Consider the following 8,702-nt stretch of genomic DNA (forward strand, 5'->3'; position numbering starts at 1 on the left):
GAGTGTCTTGACAACAAGGCAAACAGACGGATAGGACGTGTTGAAGACAGTCTCCCTATTTCAAGTTGGCAAAGGCACTGTCCCCAGTTCCCCCCTCTTAACTATCATCTTAGAATTGGGAAATGAAAATGATGGAGATGCCAGAGAAAAAGATATTAACATGAACTGAAGAATGAAGTTAGATGTTTTTAAACTAAAAGCCTGTATTTTCTAACTGAAATGACAATAATTCTACAGCTCCATGGTTTTCACCACACACACACACACACACACACACACACACACACACACACTACATAGAGACAAAAATACATTTAAAGCCTATAATATAAAAATGCATTCTCAGCCTTTCCAGAGTATATGGAATTTTAAAAGCTGCCTTTTAAAGTGAAAAAGCAACAGGCATGATTGACAGCTGTCTGATAAGTTGGGGTAAAGCCATTTTGGTAAACTTTCCAGAAACTGAGAAAGTGGATGGTTCCAATGACTGGGTGACAAAACCTTTGTGGAAGTCAGGTGGGCTCCAATTCTTAACTTTCAACAAAATGGAAGGAGGAGCAAGTCTCAGCTCGTCAGCACACAGAGTGTTAATGATCATTGGTTAAGAGATCTCCTAAAACCAATTCTGAAGAAATAAAGGACCCGGCTGAAGTAGCTCTCCTTCCACTCCCATCAACTCATCTATGTGGAAATCAAGGGTAAATCTGTGCCCCCCCCACGTCAATGTCCCTGTGAACAGCCTGAGGGGAAAGTCCCATACATTTTGTTAAATGACACATCTCTAATAGCACTTTTAATGTTTAATAATCGGTTATCAAAATGTACACTTCTGCTGCTTTGAAAAAGTATGTACCACAAATAATTATGATGGTACTCACTCTGGAAGAAATTTCCTTAATAATCACAGCCTCATGGTTGTAGGAAATATTTTTAATTACATTTAAATTTATTTGCATGGTTTTATTATAAGGGATTATGATAAGACGATCAAAGAAAACACTTCCAAGCACAAAGATATATTAAACTAGGAAAAACTTCTGTAGGGTAAACTGGATATACAAGCTCAAGGAAAAAAGAAAACAATGTAAAATTCCCAACAGTGAAAAAAGAGAGACATTTAATTTATTTTTACATTGATGACGGTAGATATTGAATCCCTCTGGTTTTACATTTCACTGGATTCGTTTGAAAGAGCGATTTTATTTTAAAATGTCAATATTTGATCTCCACCAAAAATTCTATCTTGTGCAGATGTTAAATATATAACAAAACATAGATACCAACTTACAAATGTTCAAGGAACGCAGAGTTGTGCAGAATTCCTTGAGCAGGTGTGCAAGTGCAGAGTGAGAGGGCCCCTGCCCTCTGGCTCCCAGCATGGCTGCAGCTTGGGACAGGCGTGCACGCCAGGCTCAGATCATTCCTCTCTGGCACCCTGGTCCCTGCTGGTAAGTTCTTCAAATAAACTGGACTCTGAATTCCTTTGTTTACTCTTTCATACTGGTTTCCCAGCTGCCTACCGCAATGGCAAACAATAGTCATGCAAAAAGTGTTGATTTTCAAAATGAAATAAAATGACATTTGCCAAAGGTTTGAGAGCAATTCCTTGCTCTCTGAGAACCTGATCCAGCCGAACATTTATCAGACACAAGGGAGCAGATGGGCTGAACTTTGGACCATATGAAGAGAGGCCAGGAGGTGAGTTCCTAACCACCATGAATTCTAGGAGTGACCTTTGAGAAACCATCATGCAGGTTTCCATCCATTTAAAACTAAATGTGGAGGAAACCAGGACTCTTGCCCTGCTGCAAAAGTGGCCTCAAGAAAATGAATACATACCTGGAGAAGCATTTCCAGCTCCTAGAAGAAAGAAATGCTGAACACTGGGACAAGAAAAGATTTTAAGTAATTATTCACTCTAGTGTATTCTCTGCCTCGAGATAAAACCAGAACAAACTGATTCCATGCAGAGCTGGGAACTGCGCTGGTATTTAACCGTAATGAATGGGAAGTCAAGAGGTTCTTTAACAGAAAGGATTCTTTGAGCTGCACAGCCTCTCCCACCGTGGGAGGTGGTCAGACAATCCCAGCCCATCACACAGCCCCTGCCCTCCACCTGTGAAGCCTTCCACACACCTCTGAAGTGCTGTGGGCGGCTATGTCAGTGGGCCCCTGCATTATTTATTTTAAATCATTTTCATATGTGTTAATTTAAAACAAATGTGGCCTCGTATCCATACATACACATTCCTATACAGAAGCACGCATGCGTATGCAGTCTCTATGTGAATTATTTTAACTAATTCAACAAAAAAAGATGAAAGGAAAAAATCACTACTAAGCCTTCCAATAAGAATCCAACACACACATTTTTTCTGTGCAGAACATTTATTTAACCCCATCACATATTAAGGTCTACATAGCCAAGGCTGAGCAAAATGGATCTCTCTTTTCTCTCACTTAAAAAAATTCTAAATTGGATTCTTAGTGACCAGACAGTGAAATCACTCCTCCCGTACTTCTCTCTTTTTCTCTTGAACTTAAGAAATGTGTAAGAAAATCAGAATGATGGAAGCTCTGTGGCAGTGGGGACCGGATCTGTCTTGCTCCACACCCCCAGGGTCCAGCACCCTGCCCAGAGCACACTACGGGCAGCATGAGTGCTCGTTAAACACAAGATAAAACAGTGACCCAAATACGAAGCAGGAGGTCTCACTACCACACACCTCAGGCATGCAGGGCTGGTAGGTAATACAGCAGTTTTAAGTGAAGTTTGTTTGGCTTATTTATACTGATATAAATTATGCTTTCCAACTTTACTGAGATACTACTGACATCTAACATATGTAAGTTTAAGGTGTACAACGTGACGATCTGATACCCATACATATTACAAAACGATTACCACAGTAAGGTTAGTTAACACCTCTGTCCCCTCAGAGTCACCTTCTTGGATGTGTATGGTGATGACATTCAAGATCTATTCTCTCTTAACAACCTGCAAGTATATGACACAGTACTAACTATACTCACCATGCTGTACATTAGATCCCAGAACTGATTCGTCTTATAACTGGAAGTTTGCACCCTTTGACCAGCATCTCCCTATTTCCCTCACCCCCTAGCCCCTGGCAACCATCCTTCTACTCTCAATTTCTATGAGTTCAGCTTTTTTAGATTCCACATGTGAGATACTACAGTATTTGTCTTTCTCAGTCTCACTTACTTCACTTAGCATAATGCCCTCAAGGTCCATCGCCTTGTGCAAAAGACAGGATTTCCTTCCTTTTAATGGCTGAATAATATTCTATTATATAGATATATATCTCACAGCTTCTTTATCCATTCATCCATAAATGGACACTTAGGTTATTTCTGTGTCTTAGCTATTGTATTATTTCTGTGTCTTAGCTATTGTAAATAATGCTGCAGTGAACATGGGGATGCAGATATCTCTTCCAGATAGTGATTTTATTTCCTTCAGATATATACCCAGAAATGGAATTGCTGGATCATATGGTAGTTCTATTTTTAATTTTTTGAGGAACCTCCATACTGTGTTCCATAGTGGATGCGCCAATTTACATTCCCATCAACAGTGCAAAAGGGTTCCCTTTTCTCCACATTCTCGCCAACGCTTGTTACCTCATCTTTTAAATAAGAGTCATTCTGACAGGTGTGAGATGATATCTCACTGTGGTTTTGATTTGCATTTCCCTAATGATTAGTGATGCTGTGCATCTTTTCATGTATCTGTTGGCCATCTGTAAGTCTTTTTTGGAAAAATGTCTATTCAGGTCCTCTGTCCATTTTTTAATCAGATTGTTTGTTTTTAACAGTATTAACCTATTATCAGATAACTGGTTTGCAATTATTTTCTCCCATTCTGTAGGCCACCTTTTCATTCTGTTGTTTCCTTTGCCATGTAGAAGCTTTCTAGTTTAATATAGTCCCACTTGTTTATTTTTGCTTTTATTGCTTGCACTTTTGATATCAGTGTCATTTCCAAAAGATCATTGCCAAGACCAAGGTCAAGAAGCTTTTTCCCTACGTTTTCCTATAATAATATTACAGTGTTGGGTCTTACATTTAAGTCTTTTAATTTCAAGCTAATTTTTGTAAGTGGTGAAAGATGGCATCTAATTTCATTCTTTTATGTCCAGTTTCTCAGCACCATTTTTCTTGAAGAGACTACTCTTTCCCCATTCAATATTCTTGGATCCCTCATCAAATATTAGTTGATCGAATATGCATGGGCTTATTTCTGAGCTCTTAATTCTGTTCCACTGGTCTATATGTCTGTTTATATGCCAGTACCATACTATTTTGATTACTATAGCTTTGTAACAAAAATATAAATTATTACAATAGGCAAAACATGACTAAACACAGATGAGGGCTTGAATGAGAATCCCATTCTGGTACTAATTTCAAAGAAAAAAAGAGCTACCTTCTGGTTTCTAGTCCACTATGTAGGTAGTTTAAAAGTCACACTGTCCTAACAATAAGTAAAAGGCTACGGGAAAAACCCCTGACAACCGACAACTCTTCTTAGATGTCAGAGAAGTGAGGTCACAGGGCAAACTGCTGCCCCCACATTGGAGAGATAGTCAGATACAGGCGATCACAACTTACCGGAACAGAACCCCAAGAGAAGGTGCCAGGGTAGGGAAACCTATGACAAATTGGTGGAGGCTCAGAGTGGGCAGGTCTGATGCTTAAAAACTCCAGGGAGCCCCAGCCCTGGGGGGGGGGGGGGGAGTTCCCAAACCTCTGTGAGATCTTCTCCAGGAGCTCCCCCAGATCCTCACAGAGAATATCAGAGAAAAATTCCCTCGTGCTTCCAGAAGAAGGTGGGGAATGTAGCCATTTTTACATATGCCAGAGCCCTTTGTTTTTCTTTTTTTTTGATGATTAACTTTATTTTTTTTAACATCTTTATTGGAGTATAATTGCTTTACAATGGTGTGTTACTTTCTGCTGTATAACAAAGTGAATCAGCTATACGTATACATATGTTCCCATATCTCCTCCCTCTTGCGTCTCCCTCCCACCCTCCCTATCCCACCCCTCTAGGTGGTCACAAAGCACTGAGCTGATCTCCCTGTGCTATGCGGCTGCTTCCCACTAGCTAGCTATTTTACATTTGGTAGTGTATACATGTCCATGCCACTCTCTCACTTTGTCCCAGCTTACCCTTCCCCCTCCCCGTGTCCTCAAGTCCATTCTCTACATCTGTATCTTTATCTTAACAAGACCTGCCCTCAGGAGAAACCATTTTACCAGAGCCTCACTGAGCTGGGGGAAGATAAATACCCAACTCCAGCCCCCTCCAGCCACCCTGTCCCACCTAAGGGGACACAGGGACGACTGAGGAGCACCGTGAAGTTCACAGTCCAGGGGCACAGGCCCCCCGGAAGATAAGACCTAATCACAGGACTACAGAATGCTCCCCCTCCCCAAACCTCACCAATACATTACACAGGCCGATTTATTAAAGTTCTCCTCACAGCCCCTCATGCCCACCTTCCAACTAAAAATTACAAGGCATGCAAAAAAACAAAAGCTGAAAAACCTTCAGAACCAGAGTCACACATGGCAGGGAAGCTGAAATTACCAAACTAAGACTCTTTAAAAACTATGATTAATAAGCTAAGGGCTTTATTTGAAGCAACACGGATGGACCTAGAGATTATCATACCAAGTGAAGTAAGTCAGAAAGAGACAAATACCATATGATATCACTTACATGTGGAATCTAAAATATGACACAAATGAACTTACCTATGAAACAGAAACAGACTCACAGACATAGAGAACAGACTTGTGGTTGCCAAAGGGGAGGGAGGGTAGCGGGGAGGGATGGATTGGGAGGTTGGGATTAGCAGATGCAAACTAGTATACATAGGATGGATAAACAACAAGGTTGTTGTTTATAGGTGTGTTGAATATAGTGAACTATATTCAACATCCTGTAATAAACCATAATGGAAAAGAATATGAAAAAGAAAGTACATATCTATAACTGAATCACTTTGCTGTAGAGCAGAAATTAACATCGTAAATCAACTATACTTCAATAAAATAAATTTTAAAAAAATAAGCTAAGGGCTTCAACAAAGAAAGTAGACAGCGTGCAGGAATGTTTCACAAAAATTAAACCAAAATGGACCACAGATCTAAAAGTAAAACACAGAACTATAAAACTCCTAGAAGACAAAATGGGATAAACCCTACATGACTTCTGGCATGGTGATAACTTTTTAGATACAACACCAAAGGCAAAATCAATGAAAGAAATCATCGCCAAGCTGGGCTTCATTAAAATGAAAAACTTCTGCTCTAGGAAAGACAATGTCAAGAGAATTAGAGGATCAGCCATTACTGCGAAAAGCTATCTGCACTCTTGGTGTCATACGTTCTACGGCCTTTGACGTGTGTCTCATCGTAGAATAGCTTCACTGTCCTAAAAACCTTCTGTGTTCTGCATGTTCATCCTTCCTTCCCCCCAACTTAACCTCTGACAACCACTGATCTTTTCACTGTGTCCATAGTTTTACCTTTTCCGGAGGCCATATAGTTGGAATCTTGTAGTATGTAGTCTTCAGAGTGGCTTCTTTCACTTAGTAATATGCATACGGTTCCTAAAATATTCACTATCTGGTTCTTTACAGGAAATTTGCCAACCTCTCTTGTAGACACTGTGCAAAGCAGTTGTGCAGACTACCTCTATACATGTTTTACTCCAGTGAGGTAAAAATGATTATTATCCCCACTTTAAGGAGGAAGCTGAGGCTTATCAAGATTAAGGAATTGGCCAAAGTCCCAAGTGGCCAAGCCAGGGTTCAACCCCAAACTCACTGGCTCAGAGCAGATGCTCTAAACCACCGAGCTCTACTGAGTGGGAGCTGGGAGGATAACGTAACCCTAATGTTACATAAGCACTGGTACAAAGGTAAAGGGCCAAAGCCAATCTCTGGAACAGAGGGACTCCCACACACTCTGCGGAAACATTTCCTGAATCCCATCATATGACAGGTACTGCAGTATCACCAACATTCCCATGATAACGTCACACCATTTGCTCCTGACACTCTGGATGGAGCCAGAATCCCTCAGCCGACTGGCCACCAGTCCACTGACTCGGCCGCTGCTGACCTATTCTATGTGCCATCACTGCGCTGATCCCCTCTCTAAGGACTGGCTAAGTCAGCATCTTGGCACCTCATTCCCTGAGCTAAACAGACTTTGGAGGGCCAACCTTAGAACCTAACCGCAACCCAGTATCAATACTCGATGGACAGAGACGAGTCCAGGTTCTGAGAAACTACACATCACTCATTTTTCAGAATGCAACTATCTTCTAAGACAACAGGGTTTTAGCAGAAAACTTTTCACCATTTTAAGAGCAAAAGGCAACCTAAAAAGAATAAAAAAGCGCTTTTGTTCTAAGGAATCCATTAAGGCTACAGGTTTTTGTAAATTCTGGACACAAAACTGAAAAAGGACACCTGGCTTAGAGCCAAACAGCCATCCTCAGAACACAGTGAGTCTGAAGTGAGCAGCCCCTCCTTAGAGCCACAGACACAAGGCTCTCCCAAACTGCTATAAACAAGCCTGTTTAATTTTGTTTAATCCAGTATTGCCCACACTTATTTGAACAAGGGTTTTTCCCTCTCTCAAGGAACCGCATCAACACTGGAGCAGTCTATCAACAAACAGCTCCTGAGCGTCTGCTTTGTGTCAAGAACTCAGCTAAGGACTAGAACCAGAAGGCAGGGAGGACACTTGTTAAATACATAACTGCAAACAATTAACCCAACATCAGTGTCCTGTAAGGGACATACACGGGGACCAGGGAAAACACATCAGGAAGTACTGCTCGGGTGGAAGGCGCGCTGGATAAACAGATTATTATCTTCTGACCTAAACTCGGACACTGACTCCCTGTGTTCAGGTGCCAGACGCTCCCAACCACGGTACAGAAAGGTTGGAGAAGACTGGCTCTAAGGCCCCACCCGTTTTGAATATTCTATGCCATTAATTCAATGTGAAATGAGAGAAATGAATAAGAGATTTCAATATACTACTTAGACACTTCAAAAGACACAGTGATGGTTCAGATAATGAAACTAAACTGGAAAAATGTCTTCAGAATATATGTTCAGAATTGAAATGAGCTCTGAGTATTTTTCCTGAAGCAATAAAGAAGCTGTAAGAGCTTTAAAGGGGGAAATTCAGTCCACCATGATCTGACACGTGCTCTTTCTCCAGCCTTGGCACCCCCATACCCCCAACCCCCTTGCTCCAAGCCTACTCAGTTTCCCTGAAAACCCCGATTCCCCAGGGTAATGGCTTCCTCTGAGCTCCAGCCACCAGAAAGCCTTTATCACCCCAACCCAGGACTCCCAACGGCAACTCAGTTCTACGCTGGCTACCAGGTCAACTCCTCTCTGAACCCTTTCTGGCATCCTCACTACCATCTTCCAGAAGGCTTGACCTGTTGACCAAGCCCTCCTTCGTGTCTGCACCAATCCTAAGACTGATTTCTGGCCGGCCTGGTCACTTACTGGCTGTGTGATGAGCTCCTTATCGACTCCAGTCCCCATTTGCTGTCATAGGACAACAAGCATTCACATGGCAGAATTGTTACAAGATTCCAATGAATTGCTACCTCGTTCCCCGAGCTAAACAGACTTTGG

The 8,702-nt window shown here is 41.6% G+C and overlaps 1 protein-coding gene across 3 annotated transcripts in view; it reads right to left on the minus strand.

Annotated features, from left to right (window-relative positions):
* Window positions 1-8,702, minus strand: part of KIF16B (kinesin family member 16B) — a 293,377-nt gene that overhangs the window by 198,136 nt on the left and 86,539 nt on the right. The window lies entirely within an intron of this gene.

Source organism: Monodon monoceros, unplaced genomic scaffold, assembly GCF_005190385.1.
Source record: "Monodon monoceros isolate NGI ecotype Baffin Bay Population unplaced genomic scaffold, NGI_Narwhal_1 Super_Scaffold_13, whole genome shotgun sequence".
Classification (NCBI taxonomy): domain Eukaryota; kingdom Metazoa; phylum Chordata; class Mammalia; order Artiodactyla; family Monodontidae; genus Monodon; species Monodon monoceros.